We start from the raw sequence: 25910 nt of genomic DNA, 5'->3' as shown, positions 1-25910 counted from the left end.
AAGGTATTCGTGGTATTACCCTCTCTTGGGTTGTTTATTTTATATATGGAAGGGTACATAGTGTGAGCTTATGTGGAGTATCCTCTCAGCCCTTATCTGATCGGAGGGGTGTCCCGCAAGGTTCCGTTCTAGTTCCTACTTTATTTCTCCTGTATATCAATGATCTTGTTATGGACCTGGGCCCTTCACTGTATCCTGTACTATTTGCTGATGACAGCAACTTCTTCATCACTGGCACCAATTTACCATCGGCAATAACTTCTGCCCAAGTCCTTCTGAACTGAGTCCAGGCGTGGTGTCTTACGAATAAAATGACCTTGATCAAATCATACAAAAACTACTTCCACTTGATCAATCATACAAAAACTAGCTCCACTTGATCAAATCATACAAAAACTAAACTTATCGCTTGCTTACTCGGCTTTCCACAATAATCTTCCACCTCAACTACTAACCAATTATAACATTAATAATTCGGAAGCCCACTGTCTCCGTTCATCCAATAGAGCCTTTATAATTCCTAAATGCGTTTCTAGTGCTGCCCAGCAATCTCCCATCTACAAATCCATTATTCAAGGGGACAAAATACCCTCCAGTGTTGAACTAGCCACAAGTTTCTGCAAGCTGTATTAAAATCTAACAAAACTTGATAATATAATTTAATCTTTCAATTTTTAACCAATTTGCTTTAATTACCCAGTTTTTATTCTTCTATCTTTTTTTTCAGAGTTATTTTAATTTCTTTTTTCTTTCTTTGGTCCTTAACAAGTTCTCTTCTAGGATGTTTACTGTTATTGATGTTTGTGTTATGTTTTTATTCGAATAAATTGAAATTCAATAATATGCAAAATACTGACTATCCTCCACGAGAATAAATTTGATTTGTATTCAATTAGATTAAAAAACACATTAGCAGGAATTTAATTTTATTTTATGAAAAGATTTTATAAAGGTCAAACCACAATGCTTCGGGGGATGACACAGCCCCAAACAGGCCCTGGGGCTGTTTACAGAACCATAATATCCATGAACAGCTAAGGTCATAAAGCTGAAATTTCCTGGTCATAACAGTCGGTAGAAATTCAAATAAATATACTCTGCAAAATCAAGCTCAAATGTCACGCTGTATGATATAAACAGCTAGATATAAAATGGATGCATGCAAACAAAAATATCTTTTCAAACTATCAGGCCGGGTAAAACTTTTCTCACATGTAGCACATTTATACGGCTTTTCGCCGGAATGAGTTCTTTCATGATCTGTAAATAAAACACTAGATTTAGAAATATCCTATTTATACGAGATCAAAATTGCTGATTTTTCTAGAAAAATTTGAGAGGTCGTACTGCACTTTTGTAGCGTTAAAAAAAAAAAAAAAATCAAAATCTCTGAAAGCATGTAACCTCTAAAGAACCTCAAATTCGATGGGTCACAATAAGATTTTTTTTTGACAGAACATCCGGTCGCGTTTTATCAAATAATGATGACAGTATCATATAGTATCGTCTTTGATTCTAGTATCACAAGTAATATAACTTCCTAATTCTAATGACCCACAAGGGGATCACGACGTGTTGAAAAGATTTTTAGATAGATAGCTAGAAAATGAATATGATAACAATCGACTAAAGAAAAATAAACAAAATTCAAAATACTAGACAAGTCATATTTTATTGACGGTTTATTATCGGGGATTTCACTAATTAGCATAACTTGTAAATTTCTAATGTTAATAATTATTCATGGGTAGTTTTTGTGTTAATGATCTTAATTTATATAGATTACAAGTTCAGATCATATAGCTCTGATACATACCTTGTTATCAAACTCTTATTTTATTTAACTTTAGTAACCACTGACAAGAGTCAAAATACAGACCAGGATATATTTGCTGGACATTCAGTCACATTTGATTAGATATTGATCATACATTTGACCCCTTATAAGCTAGAAATATACATTTATTCATCTCAGTACATGTCCTGAGACATCTTCTCGAAGAAGGACTCTGTGTTGCATATTCAGCAGGGCCTATTTGCGTTGAACACACCCCGCGAGATAGAAACCTCCTCCAATCAATGGGTTCAATTACTTGGTGAAGCAGAACACCCTCGTGGGAGGATCCTCTATAGGAGGACTACTGCGACAGGGCGTATGATCCGGTTTTTACGGACAACAGCCTCTGCGTAGAGCTGCCTCGACCCTGTCAGCGTGCCAAGAGTCTGGAGAACCCTTGGGCAAGAAAATTCGAGTGCAAAATCTATGAAGAAATGTGTGCTTCTAGAAATATTATGCCAGCTAAGGCGTCCCCGGTTTCAAGCGAAACGATCCCACTCCGCGGACGAGCGGGGATATCGGCAAGTGAGCGAGCTATTCCCAATGAAAGAAATCTACAGAGGGATAAATTTCGAATTTATAACTGGAATGAAAGTTCCGTGAAGCGACAATAAAAAGACTAGTGATGGCTATGGAAATGACTCGCTACCAAGACGACGCTCTTTGTCTAACAGAGACAAGATTGAACGGAGGGTTCCAAGAGATCATACCAGTCCATGATTAAAACAGCTCGCACTTATTTCTCAACTCTGCCGCGTATTATGGATCCGGATAAGATGGAGTCTCAAACCCCAAAAAGGAAGTTAGACGCGGAGAGACTGAAAATTCAATCAGTAAAAGAAGATTTCTGCTCAACTTACAGAACCAGTTCGCAAGCCTCACAGACTGTAACGAGGATTCTGGAACAACGCTGAAAAGGTGGCCATTGAAGTTATCGGCTATACTCCTGCAAAGCTGAGAAAAAAAAATCTCAAAGAAAACCGTAAAACTAATTGAGGGTAATTGACGTATCGACCGCAGCTTGCGTAAGGACCGCCAACAATTCTTAGACGAGGTAATGACAAAAGAAAGTTGTATAGAATTCTCAAAGAAATAATCGGAAAAAAGTCACCTGTCACTGGTCCCTTAAAAGAACTCAAGGTAATATGATTCCAGATGTACAAGGTGAACTTGATCATGGGAAGACTCACCTTAAAGACCTGCTTAATCCAAACACAGATAGTCAAGGTGCAACGATGCTGCTGCCACTAACAGCTGAAAAATCACCGCATGATATCGACACGGCATCACCTTCAGATTCAGAGATACTAAATACGATCAAACGGATGGAGCAACTAGATCATATGTTGTAGTGGAGCAACTAGAGCCCCTCTTCAGTCTGATAAGAAAGAAGAAGACCTTTCTGTCTGATTGAAGGTGTCAGTAATAATCCCAGTAGGCCTATTTAAAAAGGGGGAGAAATGTAACGGCCTTTGCCGAGGGATATGACTTACATGGCCACCAAAGTATTCGCGATGTTTTTGCTCAAAAGATTCCAGGGAGCAAGGGATGAGCGGACATATGAAAATCAGTGCAGATTTCACAGAGGGAAGCGGTAAGCTGAGTAGATATTCACTCTCTGTCTTATTCTACAACAGTGCAAACGCTAAAACATCCCTATTACGAACATATTTCTGGATTCCATGGCTAGTTTCGACTCGATGAACCGTGAACACCATTGGCGAATCATGGTAGAAGATGGTATGCCGGTTGAATTCAGAGCTACTGAAGGCTATGAGCATTGCAAATCGACTGCAAGCGTGTTGGGTGAAGGAACTGAGGCATTTAATGTGGATAGCGGTGAAAAACATGGGTGCATTTGTCCCCAGTTTTGTTTAACTACTGTATAGATTGGGTTCTAGAAAGAGCATTCTCGAGTTTTAATGGTGTCATCATAGAATTGGGCATTAACGTGTGTGACCTGATTAGGCAGATGACATCGTTGCTCTTGCTGCTGATCCAGAAACAGCCCAAAAAATACTAAATGAAATAGCATATTTCTCTCAGCTTCTGGTTATAAAGATCAAACCGGTCAAAACTAAAGTTTTATTCCTAAGTGTACAGTAGAATCATCAGTTTGTGCTTTACGGACAGGAATTGAAAAAAATCGACAGCTTCATGAAGTACAGAACAAAATCAACAAAGCCCAAGTCATCTTTTCTCAACTCCGCTGCAATTTGTGGAATCGGTATGAAGGAAAAATTTGTGTCTATAAAGCGGCTGTTAGATCTGTTCTCTTCTATGCAGTTGAGACTTAGCCGGTGAAGGCGCTTCATTTCTAGTGTATGATTTTTAGCTTTGACAAATAGAAATTACAGTGAAATAAAATATTGAATTCCTGAGCTTCCAGGATTTTATATAGTTATACATAAAATATTTGGTTTATGTTCACCTGTTCTTTCCACTTATCTTGCTTATTATGTGATTAAATAAGTAAAAAAATAAGTCTTTTCTACTGAAAATAAGGAGCAACATTAAAACTTTACACGAACAGTAAATAATTCCGCATAGGAGGGGTGATGCCCCCCCCTTAATAACCCTCTCGTCACGCTGATGTTTTTTTAATCAGGAATCGTTCTTAAATAATTGAGACAAAGGTGGAACTTTAGGAAAAAGAACAGGGTATCGAGGAGGGGTCAGCCCCCTTTTTATGCACAATAATTACTCTCAGTAGAAAACCTCTTTAGAAAATTAATTTCTGACCTTTTTAAAGATAAATCCCAGGAGATCCGTCCCCCTCTGTGTAAAATCTGCCCAAGAAAAATTTCTCCATAGAAAGTTCCTTCCACGTAAAATTTTTCCCCCGGGAATTTACCCCCGGATAATTCCATCCTCGCTGCGAATTCCCCATAAAAAATTGTTTGCTTACGATTCTGCCAGAAAAATAGTCCTTAACATACTTTCATTTGAGGAAACTTGTTTTCATTTAATTTCTAATCCTTTCTAAGGTCATGGGGGAATCCCTCTGTGTGAAAAATATTTCTCGGAAATCCACCCCCCCCCCAATACAAAATTTATCCCGCAGAATATCTACCATGTAGGATTTCTCCTGAAGATAATTCCCTCAAGGAGAATTTCTCCCTTGGGACCCCCCCCCCAGTAAAAACCCACCAGAAAATGGCTACTCCACTCGAAATTCACCCCAGACTATTTCCCAAAAGCCTCAGCACATGTAAAATGGGATCGTCAACGAGAAAGTAAGACAAATAAAACAAATTTCGTATAAGAATCCTGGTAAATTCCATCCTCAGAAACTTCTACCCCAATGGGAACTTCTCCCCGTAAAAAATCCATCCCCAGAAGATCCCCCCTTTGGAAAAAGGCAGTATAATTCCCCATAACAAATGCTATATGTAAGCTATGGGCGAATTTTTCATAACTTGCGGGCCAATCCTTCGGTGGTTCTGGGGGAACACGCATCCCTGATCATTCTTCTGCCAAAACAAACTATAAAATTCCATATTTTTGCAAATAGGAGCTTGCAACCCCAACATGTGGGGTTCTGTGACACTCTAAATCTGATGGTGTGATTTTCCTTAAGATTTTTTTTTACTTTTAGGGGTTGTTGCACCTTGGCAAATTTTCTCTGGCTCGTAGACTTTGATGGGTAGGGCTAAACTTGAAGAATATTATATATTTGGAATCAGCATAACATGCCAATTCTTTTTTTTGATACATCTATTGATGTCAAAATTCTGATTTTTAGCGATTCAGTTAATATTGATTACTAGAGATTCGGTTACTATTCGGTTAGTTACTTAGAGTTCGCAGCCTCTCCCTCAGCCAACTTTTGAAATACAATCAAAATTTCGATATAGTCATTTTGTTCACAATAGTTGAAAGCTCCAATAACTATGCCTCAGGGATTAAACAACCCCCAACAGCCCCTAGGGCTAGGGCTGTATATGTTGCAAGTTTCCCATTATTTATATACAAGTTTTGTTGGGACTTTTAACTTCTTAAGAACGGCTATGGTCACAAAGAAGAGAATTACAGGTCCTGACAGGACGTTAGAAACTCAGACAGATATTCATTAAGAAGTTAACTTCAAATGCCAAGCTATACGATAAAACCAGGTAAACGTAAGAAAGGATACAAGTGAACACAAATATTATTAGACCACTCACTTTTCAAAGAAACAAGCTGGGTAAAACGTCTCTCGCATTTGATAAGCTTTTCTCCAGAATACGATATATCCTGACCTGTACATTTTAGATGCACCCTTTATGTAAGTACAAAAGAGAACATAGAGGTCTTACAGTAAAATTTCTAAACATAACAGAATCACTAAAAGTAGAGATGTAACCTCTACGGGATAACAATTTCAAATTTAGCGTTTTTTGGCTGGATATTCAGTAAAATTTGAGCTCTAAGTTTTCTTACCTCCCTCCACCCCCCAAAAAAAACAGAAATGAAAGAAGCCACAAAAGAATATACAAAGCATTAAATTTATAGTTATTAACAGATATTACTTTACTTTATCTGATAAGACCAACACAAAAAAAAGAAAAGGAAAAGACATAAATCTGTAATCAATAACAAAAATCACCCTACTTTTTTTGGATAGATCCAGTTTAAACAAAAAAAAAAGAAAAAAAGAAAGAAAAAAGGTCAATAAAAGATATTACGATGGCTACTGGGTCTTCACTTGAAGGGTACAGTAATAGTAAACCACTTAAAAAAAACTCAAGCATGATTTGCCAAAATGCTTCTATAACATTGGAAAATTAGATACATTCAAGTGTATGCTTAGACATTTTTATTTGAAGTCATATTACAAATACACTTAAAACCTGAATTATTGCTTATTATTTTTTAATACTTGTGGCGGGAATCAGGTTAGGTTTCCACCTAACCTGAAGGAGTGAAAGGTTTCCACCTTCCATTTCCACCTTACGTGGCATCAAGGAACCTTGCGACCTATTTGGACCATGTAGTACTATCTGCCGCTAGCTGCTTTGCAAGTATGAGCCCTTGGGCTGTCCTTCTGTGACCGAACTTTCTGGTTCGGTCACAGGTCGAGCGGGTAATTGGCAGTTGCTGCTATCAGGAACGGCACTGTTTTCAAGAATTATTTATTTTCAGGCTCATCAAGGAACAACAAGCCCGCCAAGAATGTGAACGTAATCTTCGAAAAATAGAGACTGAATTAAGTGACGTCAACTTCTATAGAGGTTGCAAAAGGATTTTTTTTTTTGGGAGGTTAAAAAATAACTTTAAAAAACCTATCAAAAATTTGTTTCTATTCATTTTTGTTACGTTTTTACAAGTCGGACAAACATTTCGAGAGGGGGGCTCAAACACACAACCCCCCTCCCTGGATACGGCCTTGCACGAGATTGTTTATATAGAAAATAGTCAACTTTAAGTGGTATCTCGTACTTATTAAAGCTTGCCGTAATTTATAAATTCATTTTCCAGATAACAATATTTTCCTACCTATCAAAGCAATCGATGCAGAACCTATAGATCCAGAGTTTCTGGAGGAGGAGAGGCTCGGCTTTTCCCTTGGGAATGAACCACAAAAACAGGCCTACATAATCAAAAGAATGCCCACTCGTATTGTTAAAGCAAAAGTTTGAAGTGTTAACAATGTCAAACTTGTATACCATTTTAAATATTCAATAAAGGTTAATAAAGGTTCAAGACCTGATTTAACCAATTCCCAGCATTTTTTCCGCTGTTCTCCTTGGCGGTGTCTTCCACGAGTAAACACTCTTAGCTAGAAGGATTCAGCGAAGCACTTTCTCTGGTGGCCTCCGTAGGCTATAGCCCAACCATTTCAGTTTATGCTCCTTGATCGTGATAGCAACGCATCTCTTGATACCATGCATTCGTCGTATATCCACGTTTGATATGCGATCACTCAAGTGTATCCTGAGGATACTACGCCGACAGGCATGCTCGAACACCTTCATTACCTTTTAATGTAGCCGCTTCAGTGACCAAGTTTTGCATCCAGGAAGAAGGAGTGTTCGAACCAAAGCCAGGTAGACTTGAACTTTAGCGCGTACACTAATTTCATACCAGTTCCAAAATGCTTTTCTGAGGAAAAAATAGACCATCTGTGCTTTCTGCTATCGCTGCAGAATATCGGCATCTGAAGATCCATCAGTAGAAATCTGGAGCCAAAGGTATGGGAAACTGTTGACCTAATCCAACTATAGTTGATCTACAGTTAAGGCAAGAGGATCAGCATGACTCATTGCCCTAAATTTTGTCTTCCTTGTACTGTTTTTTGAGCCAATACGATATGTCCAAATTACCACATCCTCGAGCATAGCTAGGGCTTTCTCTGGGTCTGAGAGGATTCCGACCTCATCAGCGTATTCAAGGTCTTCAAGTGAAATGTTCTGTCCAATCTGAACTTCTGGATGAGAAGATCTCAAAGCACCAAATCAACACAGTAGTTAAACAGAGTCGGAGATAGGACTCAGCCCTGTTTTACTCCAAAGTCAACCAGGAATATTTCAGTCCCTTTTCCGTAAACTCGAACTGGGCTCACTGACTCCTTGAAGTATGCATTAAGCAGTTTGACGAATTTCAGGAGCTTTCCATCATTTTATAGAATTTACTAAAGTTTTTGGCAACTGATCGAGTCAAAGGCGGCAACGAAAACCAGAAATATGAGAATCAAGGGCAAATTATACCTTTTAAACTGCTGGATAATGAGGCGAAGTGCGAAAATGTTGTCAGCGCCTCTTTTAGACCAATCTAAAAACATACCACGACTAATCATTATTCAATCTTGTGTATGATTGACTTGGGAAATTTTTTGTGCCATAACATTTGATTCTTTAATCAAATAACCATGTCTTTCAATTAATCTACTTGTTAAAATTATTTTCAATTTATTCCTTGAGCGTCGTTAGATCTATCATTAGAACGCATTATAAATAGTGTACGCTTGATGCTTTTTCGTTGAAAACAAGAGAAACAAGAATATAATATGCTTCTATTGGTATTATTAAAAATTATAAAAAACCCGGCTGATATCTTCTACAATAAAATAAAACAAAGAATACTGGTTGGTAGACAAACCATGTTTCATTGACTTAACATTCTTTTTTTTTGCTTTTAGAGGGAAAGGGGTGCATCGACACAAGTTGTTCTCTGTTTTCTTCCACCTCCATTACTAACTAATACCCTCTCAAGCAAATTTGTTCTGAAAGTAATGATCTCGTCAGTACCCATCGCAGGTATTGGCATACTATCTGAATTATTTTAATTTTTCCTTGGGATCGAAATTAGAAAAAATCAGCCTTAACTTAAGATATTATCGAACAACCAAATGCTTAAGATATGTAATTCTGAAGGGATTTAGTAATAATTGATACACTTTACAGAGCTCATTCTGCCTAGAGGCCTTTTTGGTTCAAGCTTCTTAATTAATTAGTAATAATAGTAATAAAGAAACACGGTTCAGTCTCACTTTATGTTATGTCCAGAGTGTACCTACAAATCATCTAGAAAAGTTGGACGATTCTCTTTACGCCACCCAGCTGACATTTAAGTTAAAAACTTAAATAAGGTCCTGTTAGACTTGGTTCCCATGAAATTTATGTTTTCAGTGATTTCTTTTCTCAGGTGAAAAATAAATTGCTGGAAATTTTCTATAATATCATCAATCACAAGTTTCCTGCCAAAATTAGAATACCAATAAGGAGGAACAGTTGTTAAAATTGCATCTAAACTATAATATGTATGGCTAGTTATTCAGATGAATCATTCTTTTCAATTAGAAAAACGAATAAATCTTCAAAACAAATAATTTTGACGAAGATGAAGGATTTTTAAGATCAAGGAATGAAGGATACAGCGCAAAAGATAAAAAAGCTTGAAAAACTCCAAAAATAGTGAATTATCTTTTCCAAGTTATCAATAAAGTTACTAAGAAACGCAAAATTTTAACCACTGGGTTCACAAAAAATAAAAAAAGGCTCCTAAAACCCGAGGTGATCAGACCGTAAAATAATAAGGTAAGATCAGAGGTACGTTCCCCCTACTCAATACCTCGCTCTTCAGACTAAAGTATTTCATAGCTTTCATTTGGGACAAAGTCAAAATTTAGCGTAATGAACGATGTATTGAGGAGGGGGCAGTCTCCATTATATACAGAAAAATTTCTGCTCGTTTTAAGTTTTAATTTTGCTCCTTACTTCCAGTCAAAAAACTTGTTTTTATTTGTTTTCTGATCGTTTTTCATAAAATGCTAAGAAATCCGGCAACCCTCGGCGTAACATTCCCTCTCTCCACAGAAAATTTCTCTAAGTAAAGCTCCTCCCGCGGAAAATCCTCCCTCCTCCATGGAAAACCGTTCCCAACAATCCTGATCCCGCAGATAATTCCCCCAGGAACATCTTAACAAATTAAACTTACTTGAAAAACAGAAAGAAAGACAAATAAAAAGAATTTCGTAAAGGGATCCTCGCAAAGCTTCCCGGAGTAAAATTTCTCCTGAAAGATCAACACCGGAAAATTCCCTCCTCACGGAAACTTTTCACGGTAGTAAATTCTCCCAAGCCAACCCCCCTCCCCCCAAAAACATTCTATAAACTTCCAAATAACAAATACTATGTGTAAGCAATGGATATATTTCGTAGCTTACAGCCGTTTCTCCAGGGACTATGAGGGGGGGGGGTCCTGCTTTCCCCAAAGGCATAGTTTTTGGACGTTTCAAATCTGTTGAATAGAATGGGCATGAAAGGGGGATTAGCTGCACTCCAATCTTTTTGTTTACTAAAAAAGGGCACTAGAACTCTTAATTTCAAATCCAATGAGCCCTCTCCAGATCCTCTAGGACTGCTGGTTCAATACGATCACACCTGGGAAAAACAAACTAAAAAGCAAATTAAAACGCATCCTTGATCTTTCTTCTGGCAAAAATAATAAAAAATTCCACATTTTTGTATATAAGAGCTTGAAACCTCTAAAATAGGGTTCTCTGATATGCTGAATTTGATGGCATAATCTTTATTAAATTTGTTTGATGTTTCGGGAATGTTTCCCTCCTTTTTCCAAAAAGAGCAAATTTTCTTGGGGTCGTAGTTTTTGAAGATAATTTCGGAGACAACAGTGCCTTTCCATGACGAAAAATAAAAGTTCTAATAGGGATAAAATCTTTCTAATAGACACTGATAGAAATCCCCCAAAAATACCAGATATTTCGGCACATATGCAGTGACCGTCATCAGAAGTAAACCAGTTTTACTACTGATGACGGTCACTGCATATGTGACCGAAATATCTGGTATTTTTGGGTAATTTCTATCACTGTCTATTAAAAGGATTTTTATCCCTATTTGAACTATTATTTATCGTAACTTTTGAAGGGTAACATTAAACTAAATGAACTTTATATATTTTGAATCAGCACAAAAATGCAATTCTTTTGATATGTCTATTTGTATCAAACAAAACATATCATATATACATATTTACATGTATATAGCAAGTTTTTGTCGGATTGTTTGAGTAGGATATTCTACCAGTCACAAAAATAGATGGCGGTAGTGTAATGTCACTCAAACAAATTTACAATTGGTTGGTGACGCAGAGGGCGAAGGCGAGCGTAATATCTCTAAAACAACATTTGAACGGTTATTAGTTTTAGTCTTAATATATTTATAAGAATGGGGCTTTACAGAAACTAAAGCAAGAAAAAGGCTGCATATATCAGTGCCTACATTGCTATTTACAGCAACTAAATGATTAGTTTATACAGATAAATTAAAAAAAATATATACATTGTAATTTTTCCCAGCTATATATATAAATTATAAGTTTTATAAACCTCTATAGAAAAAACGAACAAAAATAAAAAGTAAAAAAAGCAAAACTAAAAAATAAATAAAATACTACATAGATCAGAGTCAAAAATGATATTCCATACAGTTCAATTAATAATTAGCTTACACTACTAAATTAATACAAAGTCAAAAAAATATTAGGATATATTAGTAGAATTATTCCAAATTATAGATTTCCAGTATATTATTATTTTTATTCAACAAAAATAATGAACACTTGACACATAAGAAATTTCAGAATGTTAGGTACTTGGAGTTTTTTTTTGGGGGTTCCCTAGTAGATTAACTTTTTTGAAAATTTCGATGTTTTTGTGCAGCTTGGGCGTCTGAGGCCGAGTATGTATTCATTTCTTTTTGTTTTTAATCTTATTTATTTTTTTACTTACTCTCATAAGATTTTACTTTAATTTTTTTTTTTACTCTGCATTGTTTTAATTGTATTAAATTGTATATCCTCTGTGAATTAATTATAAGTTAAATTTATTAAAGAACCAAATTATTTTTATTAAGAAAGTGCAGGAAAAAACACCAACATAGGAAGATACCAACTAAAATCAAGCAATTAGTGCAAATAAAGATCCATTCCAAACTATTGATAACCAGGCATAAAACAGTTACCTTTATACGTAAATTTCATTTCCCAATCGCTGCAAAAAAAAATAAATTAGTTTTTAACTAGATCAATACAATGCACATCACACCATTTATCAAATGCATTAACTGATATATCAATATATCAACTGATATCTAATATATCAAATGATGCATATCATACTTGATATACACTTGCAACTTGCAACTTGTGGCGGGAATCAGGCGTTTCCACCTCGCCCGGCATCGATGATCTTGGAGACCTTCTTGGACCATGTTGAGCGATCTTCTGCCAGCTGCTCTGCAAAAGTAAGCCACTGAGTTGACCATCTGTGTCCAAACTTTCTGAATCCCCCGATGGGTTCAAGGTCTGATTTGGCCAGGTTCCACCAGTTTTTCCTCTGTCCTCCTTGGCGTCTCTTCCAGGAGCTAATAGGCTCGACTTGAAGTATTTGGCGAGGCAAGTATTCTGGCGGCTTCCGTAAAACATGGCCCAACCATTTCAAACGGCGTTCTTTAATAGTGAGCGCAACAGCTGAATATTGCACATTCGACGTAGATCCGTGCTGGAGATACGGTCACGCAGCTGTATTCTGAGAATTCTTCGCAGACAGGTATGCTCAAACACCTTGAGCGTATTCTCATGCTGTAGTTTTACCGACCATGTTTCGCATCCGTAAAGGAGAACGGTGCGGACTAGTGCCATGTAGATTCGAACTTTCGTTCGGACACTGACTTCGCGGCGATTCCATAAGGGTTTCCGAAGGAAGGCAAAGACTGTCTGTGCTTTCTGTATTCTCTGTTTGATATCAGCGTTGTAGGACCCGTCAATACATATGTGGGAGCCTAAGTATGTAAAACAGTTTACTTTTTCCTGCTGAACTTGGTTGACAGTTAGCGTGAATGGTCCTGTTTCGTGGTTAATAGCCATGAATTTCGTTTGCTCTGTGCTTGATATATGATATTTCATACTTGATATACATCATATATCAACTAATATATAAATATATCAACTGATATATCATATATCAACTGATGCATATTATACTTGATTGAGTGACGCATATCACACTTGATTGACTGATGCATATCACACTTATTTAAGGTTAAAAAGTATAACCTGCAATAGTCAGCAATTGTCATATTTATACCTTGATATGTCATATTGCATGTTTTACCACCATCCATTGCTTAAACCCCTTGCTACAATCATCAGCTCAGTAGTTTAAGACTCACCAAGTCATGAGGTAATTTTCATTCATATTAAGTTTTTTTGCCCCTTTATGCAAGAACAGATATACAATTTCCGGTTCAAATTTAAATCCAACATAAAATCCAATCCATACTTGTATGTACAAGTTGTTGGAGCCCTTGCAAATATAGCCTCATAATAAATACTGTTCAATCACTTTTCTTGCTAGGGTCAGTAGCTCGAGTTTTTAGTCAACGCACTGTTGTTATCATGAGGCTTGATTTCCAATATTATTTTTTAAACTCGTTTTATGTATCTCGGACATTTATAGCCTAAGTTAATTATCATTATTCGAGAAACATTCTGCATCAATTTTCATATTTCTATCTTTATCAGTTTAGCTTTTTTTTTCATACTAAAAAGTTTATTCAAAAAACCTTAAAATTACGCTTGGCTTTCAAATTTATAGCCTCATTAGTTCAGCCTTTTTTCAAAGCAAAAAAAGATAATATAAAGTTTTCTAGAACTATGAGGAGTTGTATTTGAACACTTCTAAGAAGGTTGAAAAACAGTCACAGTAGCCTATTTCCCAAGAGTTTTGAGGAAACTGTGGGTAAAATTAGCTAAAAAGACAGTTCAAGAATAATATATCATGAAATCTTCTTTCATCCTGACTATGCCCCAGCCCATGATTAACGCACTGCAAAAACAAAGGTTTGATATTTTAATATTAGATCTGTTGGTTCCTAGTTTACATACCCACATAAGAGGGGGAAGGAGGGCCAATGGGAGAAATTTGTTCTTTACTTATTTATTCTTTAAAACTAATTTCATTTAAAACTGCTTGTTATCCAAAAACTGAGAACGTTCAAAGTGTTGTCAGGCACACCTAATATTTAAATGTTAAAATCATTATTTTTAAAACTTAGCCGAAGGGATTGAAAACCACTTTTCCAAGAGCATATCCGATCAAAGTTGACCGCCCGTCATATCCTAGAAGTTCCTTATTTAGGACCTTTATTTTGCCCACTGGTAGGAGAACTGTTACTGAGTCCTATCCTACAGCATAAGGATACGCTTGGTTAAATAAATGTTTGCAAGAAATTCCGCAATGCGCAAGTAAATTGTAATCAAATCGTAATTAATTATCACAGAAAAAAAAATTGTAGCAAAACCAACGCAATCAAATCGCAATTAATTTTCTCAGAATTTTTTTTAGCAATACCAATTGTAGCAATACTTTCTACGACATACCCCATGCCCTATATGGCCAGGTGAAATATTGAATCCCCCCCCCCCCCAAAAAAAATAGCAGAGCTCCTTAGGATATCTGTATTTTTTTTTTTCTTGATAGTAATATTGAGGCAATAAGGAAGAGAAAAAAATGTTAGAATTCACTTCATACATATTAGTATAAGGGAATTATTTATTATAGTATTTTCCATGGGGAGGGAAGTTTCCACAGGGACTTTAAATGACGCACAAATTGGCGATCCTTTGTTAGTAAGCGAACTGGTTTGATTTACGTCTTCCATCATAACACATATATCCTTAGTAGACACTTTATATTATTTGAAAAACAAATACAAAAACATTTTTTTTTACAAAAAAAGAGAACGAAGCTACAGTTTTCGGGCCCTAGAAAAAGAGGGCTGCTGGAATAAAAAGTTCAGAATATTTCCATAGAAATGTTTCCACGGCACGGCAAGCATTACTGCCCATAGGCCGAAAATAAGCCCTCCTCTCTAAGAGTCATGATATATTGAAGCAGAAAATTCTAAGATATCTTGAAAAATACGGAACTTCTTACATAAAACCCTCTTTTAACGTAAACTACCTGGACAAATTGTCATAGGCGATCCTCTCCCCGCCCCCCAAACTAATAACTGAACACCCTCTAATAGCTGAACTTAGAAGCGTGATATTCCATAAATTCATACGCTATTATTCAACCTCAACTCAAAAAACAGAACTGTACCTGAGGAACTAGGAGAATTCTGCGATGCAGAGCCCCTTGAATAGGCTTTAGATGTTAAAGTAGATGCCTGACTTGTCGGAGGGCTATCTCTTGGGGATCCAGAAACTGGAGCAATGGTACCAACCGGACTACGGGACTTTACGGGACTACATCGTTGCATCTCGTTACCAGTTAAATGAGGGCTTGAAACTGAAGCCACCACACTCGAGTTTTGTCGAGAAGTGAAGTTTGGTAAATGCTAATGAAATGAAACAAAATATGATGAAAATAAGATGCTTTATTAACAAAATAACAAAAACTACAACAACGAATTATGGAAGGGGGGCCAGGCCACCCAGACCGCATCATATTAAATACGTAACCTAAACTAACCTAGCCTAATCAAAATACCAAGTAAATATTTAATTAAAATATTGCTGTAAGTCTGATATATTTAATTAAAACCATGCTATTAAAGACCATGAAAATCGGTTATTGTTTTGACCAGAAAAAAAAACAAAAAAAAACAACATAAAAATAAGAGAAATCGTATTGAATAATGAACTAAAAGCTTGAAGAAATTGTCATCCTTCTACCCAAATTGTAGCGCAAGTATCGTTTGCGCTTTAATAATGATCAAGGAAAACTGTGAAAAACAGGGGTCAACCTCAAACGAATTGCTATACAAATGATTCTTTCACTACCCGACGTAAATATATGTGCGGATTCCGAAGATGTATATATATATATATATATGCTGATTCTGAGGGAGAGAGAGAGAGAGAGAGAGAGAGAGAGAGAGAGAGAGAGAGAGAGAGAGAGAGAGAGAGAGAGAGAGAGAGAGAGAGAGAGAGAGAGAGAGAGAGAGAGAGAGAGAGCAAGAGAGAGAGAGCAAGAGAGAGAGAATGAGATAGAGAGAATGAGATAGAGAATGAGAGATTTTTCTTGTGTGAGTTTGAGTGTGTGTTTTACACATTTTGTTAGTGTAATAGAGAGTAAGTGGGGGCGCGAGTGTGACAGCGAGAGAGAGACCAAGAGAGAGAGAGAGAGAGAGAGAGAGAGAGAGAGAGAGAGAGAGAGAGAGAGAGAGAGAGAGAGAGAGAGAGAGAGAGAGAGAGAGAGAGAGAGAGAGAGAGAGAGAGAGAGAGGGGGGGGGGGTTCAGCCAGCAGGTGTATATTAAAATTGGCCGATGGTAAAACATTTGCAGCCTCTCACCTTGGCAACAACCAAGACTAGGTACAGGCAAAGACCAGTATTCCTCTAATCTTAGTTTTGTGAAAGTGATTAAGAATGATGAGGAGGAGGGGAAGTTGAAACACATATCTGGCAACAACAAAAACATAATTATTACATAAGGCATATAAAAATCACAGAAACACAGATTCACTGGATAGTGGAAGAGCTATTAAAAATTTGGTCTTCTTCGCTAGCATCACCTTCAAGGTTTCCAGCATCAGCTGTTTCGCAGTTAGAACACCTTGCTCCTTTACAATTACCACAAGCCCAGGCTCATTTTAAGCCATTCTTTTTGGAAGAACGTCGCAGCGTCGAACACACGCTCTTACAATTACAGTGAAACATTTAAAGAAGGGAAGACGGTGCCGGTGATCTATCTGAATACAAAGGTCATCCCTCTCCTTTCTGCACAATCCAGACAAACTACAAAGGATCCAGTCGACAATCAACAATTTTCCACGCTTGTTCTTGGAATTATGCTCGAATTGAATGATACTTGCAAACATCACTTGTTGGTGGGAGCATTTTTGCCTCTACATACTTCCCAGAAATTTCAACTTTTTCGAGGAATTTCCTGTAGCAGACCTGGTCGAGACTTGTTTCACTTTCCGCAGCCTTAAATAAGATAAGCAGGGACTTCTCTCCAGCTTTTGTCTTTTGTAGAAGATGAATCTAGGAATAGTCCGGAGAAATATCCTGGAAGTTTTTCTTGATTCTCTGTTACAAAATATTGTTATATCGTTTCTTTCAAATAGATCCCAAGTTGTTAAATATAAAAATATATTCTCTAACCCCGTCCCTATATATTGTGGAATTCCTCAAGGAGCCTTATTGGGACCACTTTTATTTCTAGTCATGATTAAAGATATTGGTAAGGACTTCCCCCAAAGGTGGAAATACGTGGATGACTTGTCGATCCTCAAAGTATGTCATAGGAATATTAAAAGTGACTCCCTTGAAATTCTAACCCACATTTCGGATGAAGCTAAGAACCTAAACATGTAAGTGAATTCCACTAAATCAAATATTCGAATAATGATATTTTCGGCAAGGTGAACCGGGAAGTTGAAAAGCTTTTTAATAACCTTCTTGAGTCGTGTTTGCCTAATCGTATTTCTCAGAATAATGCATTACCAGTTTCTACTGTTGATATTGGTCAAGCTATTAAGAACAAGCAATCTAGCTCTGTTGATCAAGACGGAATTTCTTCTTATCATATAAAAGTAGTTTGCCCAACTTGGTAGATAACCTTCAGCTACTGTTTCAGAGGTGATTATCTACTTATATGGTTCCCGACAGTTTTCTCTGTGGCACAGTCACCTCGGTTTTAAATTGTGCAGAAACTGCAATCTTAGGAAAATTTTTGAATATATTCTTCTCCCTTTCATTTCAGAAAATGTTAATTTTGGTGAAAAACAATTTGGCTTTAAAAAAAGGCTATGATATCAGCACGCCCTTCGTCTTCTAGCTTCCCTCTTGTTGCAATCTGTTAATGCTAAATCTCCTCTTCATATCTGTGCTCTTGATCTTTCGTAAGCTTGAGATAGTATAGTCCACTCACATGCACTCTATTCCCTTTTTTCCAACAATATTAACCTTTCTATTGTTGTTTTGTTACGGTACAGGCATTCTAACTCTTTTATTCGGGTAAAATGTAATGGAGTAGTTTCTGATTCAAAGATGTCTCTTCGGCGTGGGGTCCGTTGAGGTGGCGTGCTTTCTCCAACTATTTTGAAGTTATGTATTGTTCCCATCCTTTCATCTTTGCCTTCGACTTTCATTTCTGATGGAATTGATGTCTCGTACCTTGCTTTTGCGGACGATGTTCTCCTTGTCAGTCGTTCTAAGGCTGGGCTCTCACATTCTGTCAGCTGGATTTCAGACCAGTTAAGACGGAATGGGCTTATGTTGAACGTTGATAAGTGCGAATATACTTCATTTAATTCGAGTGCGAGTCTCCCTCTTAACTGTGGTTTTTTCTCTATTTCCTGCGTCTCTTTTTTTCGGTAGCTTGGTCTTCACATTACTAATAATCTCAAAACCCTTCGGGCTCTTGACAGTTTCTAATGCAAAAAAAAGTGCAGATAGGATATTCAAAAATTGTTGCAAATAGAGGGAGGTACAATAGAAAAGCGATTGGGAAATTATATTCTTCTTTTTGCGATCATTCTATTCTTTTTTTATCTGGTTTTCTTCAATTCCTGAAGCCTAAAGATCTGAAATCTATCCGGACTTATTATTTTAATTTTTCTCGGTACCTTTTGTGCCTCCCTCCGTGGTTCCGGAACCGGCATCTAATATCGCGATTCAGTCCACCTGATTTACGGGAAAAAGTGACTGCGCTTGCGGGAAAGCTGTCGTTATTTGCGGGTCTTACTGCGCACCATAATTTACGTCGTTTTTGGCTTTAAAAAAAGGCTGTGATATCAGCACGCTCTTCGTCTTCTAGCTTCCCTCTTGTTGCAATCTGTTAATGCTAAATCTCCTCTTCATATCTGTGCTCTTGATCTTTCGCAAGCTTGAGATAGTATAGTCTACTCACATGCACTCTATTCCCTTTTTTCCAACAATATTAACCTTTCTATTGTTGTTTTGTTACAGTACAGGCATTCTAACTCTTTTATTCGGCTAAAGTGTAATGGAGTAGTTTCTGATTAAAAGGTGTCTCTTCGGCGTGGGGTCCGTCAAGGTGGTGTGCTTTCTCCAACTATTTTGAAGTTATGTATTGCTCCCATCCTTTCATCTTTGCCTTCGACTTTTATTTCTGATGGAATTGATGTCTCGTATCTTGCTTTTGCGGACGATGTTCTCCTTGTCAGCCGTTCTAGGGCTAATTAAAGAAAACTTTCCGAAAAATAAGTTTTTCAAAGAAAAGTAAAGTCCATTTTAAACTTAAGCTCAGTAGATACAAATACCTGTTAAAATTTAGACTCAAAACGACCAGAAATTACTATTAAAGAATAAATGAAACCCAAAAACGAACAAAATTTAAATTAACAGTCATAGCGGGGGGGGGGGGTGCTACAAAAGGATTTTTTTCGGGGGGGGGGGGGTACAAAAAAGCTTCAAAAAAGCATAAAATTTAATTTTGATTTATTTTTGTTACGATTTTACAAGTCGGACAAACATTTCGGAGGGAAGGCTCAAGCCCCTTACCCCTCCCCCCTGGATACGGCCTTGCTTGACATATATTTTTGCTGTTGTGATGGATCTGAGTCACGAAATGAAGGCTCTCAAAATAAGTTTCTGCGCACATGTCTGTGAGTAAAAACGTGAGTTGTTTCTCGAAATCTTAAACTAAGCCAACTGGAGCGAATAATCTAATTTGTTTTCCAATATTTCTTTTGCACTTTATGAAAATAAAAGGTTTTATTTTTTTTTTTTTTTTTTTTTAAATGAATTTTCTCCTTATCTTGATTACAAAAATGGCTGTTAATTGGAGCTTTTGATAACAAAATCGATTTTGCCATGGAAAATGAACAGTCGAAGGGGAAGTTTAGAAAGAATTTTTATAATTTTGTTTGCCAATTTTATGAAGTGGTTAAAGTGATTATTTAATTCCGATTAACCAGTCATCTATTCAGTTTGAATTGGGGGTCACCACTGTCATGGGCGTAGGCAGCATATTGTCTAGGGGGGGGGGGCGATAGTGTGATGGAGTTTAATCAACTGCTTTTTCCAAACCATCTGCTTTTTCAGCCATATCTAATGTAAATTTCAAGGTCTAGGACGGGGGGGGGGCAGATACCCCCCTGCCCCCTCCCTATGCCCATGACCACTGTGATTAACAGATATTGTAAACTAGGTAATGCGATGCAAAACTTGCTCTTTCCTTTCTGTTTCCACTTTCCTTTTTTTCTACTTTTCCTTTAACCAGTCTTTCCTTTAACTTGCTCTTTCCTTTCTTGTCTATTTTTTTTTTTTGAACCGCTACAGTAAATAGGAGTACTTTACTGATGCTTAGGTACCAAGGACAGTGAAAATCTGTTTGAATAATCAAAGTGGCAGCTTACACTAGTGGATGTCTTAAAAAAAGAAGAAATGAAGAATTCAATTTTTAATGGGAAAGAGCTCCATGTGCAGTAATGTGCTTATAGAAAATTGTAGTTATAAAAAAATATTTAGCTCCTGTAATTAAAACAGGACAAACAAAAAAGCATAAAAAACAACAGAAACAAAAAAAAACTGCAAAAGAATGCCAAAATAAAAATTGTCAGAAATGTAAATAAAACAAAAAATTAAAAGGGAGATGAACAAATGAACGGAAACAAAAACAGGGGACAAATACTAAACATGGACAGCGACTGTACCATTTAATAAGAATAGGGAAACTAGCGCTATAATTTGTTTAGTTTTTCGTTTATATTTTTTATCGTTTATCTTTCGTTGATTTGTTTATTGCTTATATTTTTTGTTTATTTGTTTATTATTTATTCTTTCAGTAATGTGGGGGGCAAAGGTTTTTTTCATATCTGGAGGTACAACAGCCAACGGAATACAAGGTAGGAACAGGGTGGGAAACGGCTTGAGGAGTTTGCAATCTGGGTGGCTAGTGTCCATTCGGAAAAGTGTATTACGAGCGAAGGTTTTTCGTGGCCTTTTTTAACGGGCGCACAACCTACCTCTCCTGTATTCAGGGGCATCGTTTCGGGGGGGGGGGGGGGGTAGTTGCCCCTCTCCCAATAATTAAGAGAAAAACTATTATTTAGCTCATGCCCCTTGACTATCCGGATATGGACCCCTCTTCCCCCCCTCGATACAAATGCTGGAGCTATTCTCCTGCCATTTGTAACCAAGTTTTTTTTTTCGAAAGGAGACAGTATGAGACTTCGCATTTTTTTTTAAAATTATTCGCGTTGCTCTTATTGGGATATATTCAGTTTTATATGACTCTTACCTGAAAATGCCAGGGTGGACAAAGGAAGCGTAACTCAAATAATGGGAAGGGGGATGCCAAAAAAAAAAACTATTAAGGCTATCGATGGTAACTTCAGGGGGTTCAGGTAGGTTGAAATTTAGCTGGTCAAGTATCCTGCCATTCGACTTTGTAATATCTGAATACCAGTTTTTTTTTGTTTTTCTACAACTTTTATATTAGTATCGAGCAGCTTTACGAATTAACTCTTTAGTTTTTTCTTTAGTATTACTTTCTTTAGTTTATTAGCGTCATCCAATTTACCATTTCTGAACAGCTTTAGTTTATTTCGCAGCATTTCTGAACAGCATTACATCTTTAGATTAGTGTCTCCATGGGCTGATTGATGTAGGGCCGATCACTGGAGCATTTTTGAAAAAAAAAAGTTTCTGGAAAAGAAATTAAATTTTTGCTTGTTTAACTTTTTATGGAAAGTAGCAATGTTTTTATCAAAATTTTGTGAATCGTAAAACCACGACCAATCTTGAGTATTCAGCCATGTAACAAAGGAAAGACCGCCAGGGTTACTAAGAAGGCGGTAACTCCCACCAAATGAGGTAAAGCTGAGGTGGGACTGTAAAATCATTCATATTATTAAGAATAACATCAAGAGAGGTGTTTCCTCTAGCTATTACGATTTTAACCATTTGGTTAACCATAAGAGAAAAACAAGTTGAATCCTCCTTAATAGCATTAGCATCATCAATTAAAAATTGTTCAGCATTGGGATACTTAGAAATAACAAAATCATCGGTTGCCTACAATTGCTTGGTGAATCTGAATTTTTCATCAACATTTTGGTTCGGCGAGTAATAAAAGACAGCTATTGCAATTAGGTTTAACGGTACGGGGGAGTAGCTTCGGCCTGGTACTTAACCAAAGAATTTCGTCATACTCAGATAAACTAGGGATTGGAATTGTTTTTGGGTAAAGGATTCTCTTACTAAAAAGTAAAAGACCACCACTTTATTTCCTAGTCCTAGATCTGGGGAAATGAGCTTAATATACTGTGAATAATTTTACAAAATGAGGGATTCTGGATCATGGAACTGGATCATGGCATTTCTGTAAATGCTATAACATCTATTTGGTTTGAGTCCAATAAAATGGGAAGTTCCGGAAGCTTGTCAATTGTTCGGGAGTGTGTCCTGGGAAGGGTTTCAGTTTTGGATGTTAGGACCTCGGAATGACAGTATTGGGGGTTGAATGATCTAGGTTGTTGATAGGTAGGGGGAATCAAAAGGACATGGACAAGCAGCAATCGGGAGGGTGATTATGGTTTCCAGTTGATAGCAAGAGAGAACAAGAAGCCTTTATTATAGAATATTTTGCTGATGCAAAATCTCTCAAACCAGAGTAGCATTGATAGGGTTGGAATGGCGTAGGAATAAGTTGACTCGAGTAACGCTGATTGAAAAGACTCTGGTTCACGATTGTTGTTTAATGCCTTCTTTACAATTGATTCGCATTCAAGAACCCTTTCTTTTAGCTGTTAAATCAGTGGATGCAAAATTGTTGCTGTTTGTTCTAAAATCTACTATAAGACATGCAATTCTATAAACACTGCTTTGTGTTCCGGTTTTGATATTCCTTATGTTCTTCATCGTGGCTTACGCTCTTTTATGGGCCAAAAATATATATAAAAAAAAGAAAAATGGGGCGGTACTTTGTTTTTTAAATAAAGCTTTTTAATTGATTAAAACGCTATTGAAGCTATTCATTTAAAATAATTGAAATCGTTTGTTATGAGATTATTTACTATTATAAATAATTCGAATCATTACTCTACGTTTCAAATCTTCAATATAGCAATCCTATGTTAAGTTTTCTCAGCTATAGAATACATTTTTTCCGATTGTGGAGGGCTAGTTTCCGTCGGATCTCTTTTGACACTTGAAAAAGTGAACGAGAACTTTCAATTTCCAATCATATTAGTCCTCTCCGAAGTTTAAAAGAGCATACCTTACATAAAAACCATGTGCCCCCAGAGCAATACCTTACAACGCCTGCCCCAGGCCCGGGGGGGGGGGGGTTTCGACACAAAAGTTTTTCTTATCTGGCCTTTGAACTATTTTTAATGAAATAGCCATCCGTAAAGTTTTTGTTATATGATCTTTGAATCATTTTTAACAAAATGGCAACCTCAAATTTTTATCAGATATCGAATGAGCCCCCTTTGAAGTTTATACGACGCCTCCTTCTATATGAAGTGCCCCTGGGAAAAAAATGAATGGCGTAGGGGTGGGGGGGAGGCTAGCTGCCCTCCAATCACTTTTGACTCTTATAAAGTGAATTAGAACTTTCAATTTCCAATCAAATGAGCCCTCTATGAAGTTTATACGAGCATCCCTTCCATAATAACCATATATGCACCCAGGGCATAACTTACAACGCCTACCCCCGGGCCCTTTGTCGACACTGGAGTTTTTTGTTATCTGAACTTTGAACTATTTTTAACAAAATGTATATCTCAAAATTTTTATCGGATGCATTTAGGGCGTGGAGGGGGGGGGGGAATAGTTGCCCTCCGATCTCTTTTGACTCTTGAAAAGTGAACAAGAACTTTCAATTTCCAATCAAATGAGCCCTCTCCGAAGTTTATACGAGCATCCCTTCCGTAAGAACTATATATGCCCCTAGAGCATAATTCCTAACGCCTGACGCCGGGCCCTGGGGGTTCCGTCGGCATAGGTATGTTAATTATCTGACCTTTGAGCTATTTTTAATGAAATAGCTATTACAAAAATTTTATCGGATGGGCTTGGGGAAAAAAGATTGTGTGTGTGTGTGGGGGGGGGGGGCTAGTTGCCCTTGGATATCTTTTGACTCTTGAAAATTGAACTAGAACTTTCAATTTACAATCTAATGAGCCCTCTCTGAAGTTTACACGAGGATCCCTTTCATAAGAACCATAAACGCCCCCAGGGCTACACTTACAACGCCTATCTCCCGGGCCCTGGGGGGAGTTTTTGTAATCTAATTTTTGAACAATTTCCAAAAAACTGGCTATCTCAAAATTTGTAGCGGATAGGTTTGGGGAAAAAGGGCGGGGGGCTACTTGCCCTTGACTCTTAAAAAGTGAACTAGAACTTTCAATTTCCAACCAAATGAGCCCTCTATTAAGTTTAAACGAGCGTTCCTTTCATAAGAACCATACATGCCCTTAGGGCAAACCTTAGAACGGCTTCCCCTGGGCCCTGGGGGGTTGGATTGACACCGGAGTTTTTCTTATCCGACCTTTGAACTATTTTTAACAAAATGTCTATCTCAAAATTTACATCAAATGGGTTTGGAAAAAGAAGGCGTGGAGGGGGAGGGGGCTAGCTACCCTCGGATCTCTTTTGAAAATTAAAAAGTGAGCTCGAACTTCCAATTTTCAATCAAATGAACCCTCTCTGAAGATTATGGGAGCATCCCTTCCATAAGAATCATATATGCCCAGGGCGTAACTTAAACTGCCTGCCCCCGGGCCCTGGGGAGTTGTGACGACACCTGAGATTTTGTTATCTGACTTTTGAGCAATTTTTAACTTAATGCTATCTCAAAATTTTATTGGATACATTTGGGGGAAAAGGGGCGTGGGGGGGGGGCTAGTTGCCCTCTAATCTATTTTGACTCTAAAAAACTGAACTAGGACTTTCAATTTTCAATCAAATGAGCCCTCTCTGAAGTTTTTACGTCCATCCCTTCAAAAAGAACAATATATTCCCTCAGGGCATAACTTACAACGCCTACCCTCGGGTCCTAGGGGGCTGTGTCGACCCCGGAGTTTTCGTTATATGGTCTTTGAACTATTTAAAACAGGCTATCTCAAAGTGGCGTGGCTATCAAAAAAAATGGCGTGGAGGGGGGGGGGGGGGGCTAGGTGCCCTTCAATCTCTTTTTACTCTTAAAAAGTGAACTAGAACTTTCAATTTCCAATCAAATGAGCCCTCTTTGAAGTTAATACGAGCATCCCTTCCATAAGACTCATATATGCCCCCACGGCATAACTTACAACGCCTACCCCCTGGCCCGGGGGGGCTGTGTCGATACCGGAATTTTTGAAATATGATCTTCGAACTATTTTTTACAAAATAGCTATCTTCAAAGTCTTTTTCGAATACATTTGGGTAAAAAAGGGTTTGGGCGGGGGGAGAAGGAACCTGGTTACCCTCCGATATCTGTTGACGCTTGAAAAGTGAACTAGAACTTTCAATTTCCAATCAAATGTGCCCTCTCTGAAGTTTATACGAGTATTCCTTCCATAAGAACCATGTATGCCCCCAGGGCATAGGTTACAACCCTTGCCCTGAAGACTGTGGGGGGATGGTCCAGCTCAAACATATAATTT

The sequence above is a fragment of the Artemia sp. Qi Xiang Cuo genome, chromosome 6 (assembly GCF_049724085.1).
Source record: "Artemia sp. Qi Xiang Cuo chromosome 6, ASM4972408v1, whole genome shotgun sequence".
NCBI classification, from domain to species: domain Eukaryota; kingdom Metazoa; phylum Arthropoda; class Branchiopoda; order Anostraca; family Artemiidae; genus Artemia; species Artemia sp. Qi Xiang Cuo.
The sequence above is the reverse complement of the archived record's forward strand: the minus strand, read 5'-3'. Positions refer to the sequence as shown.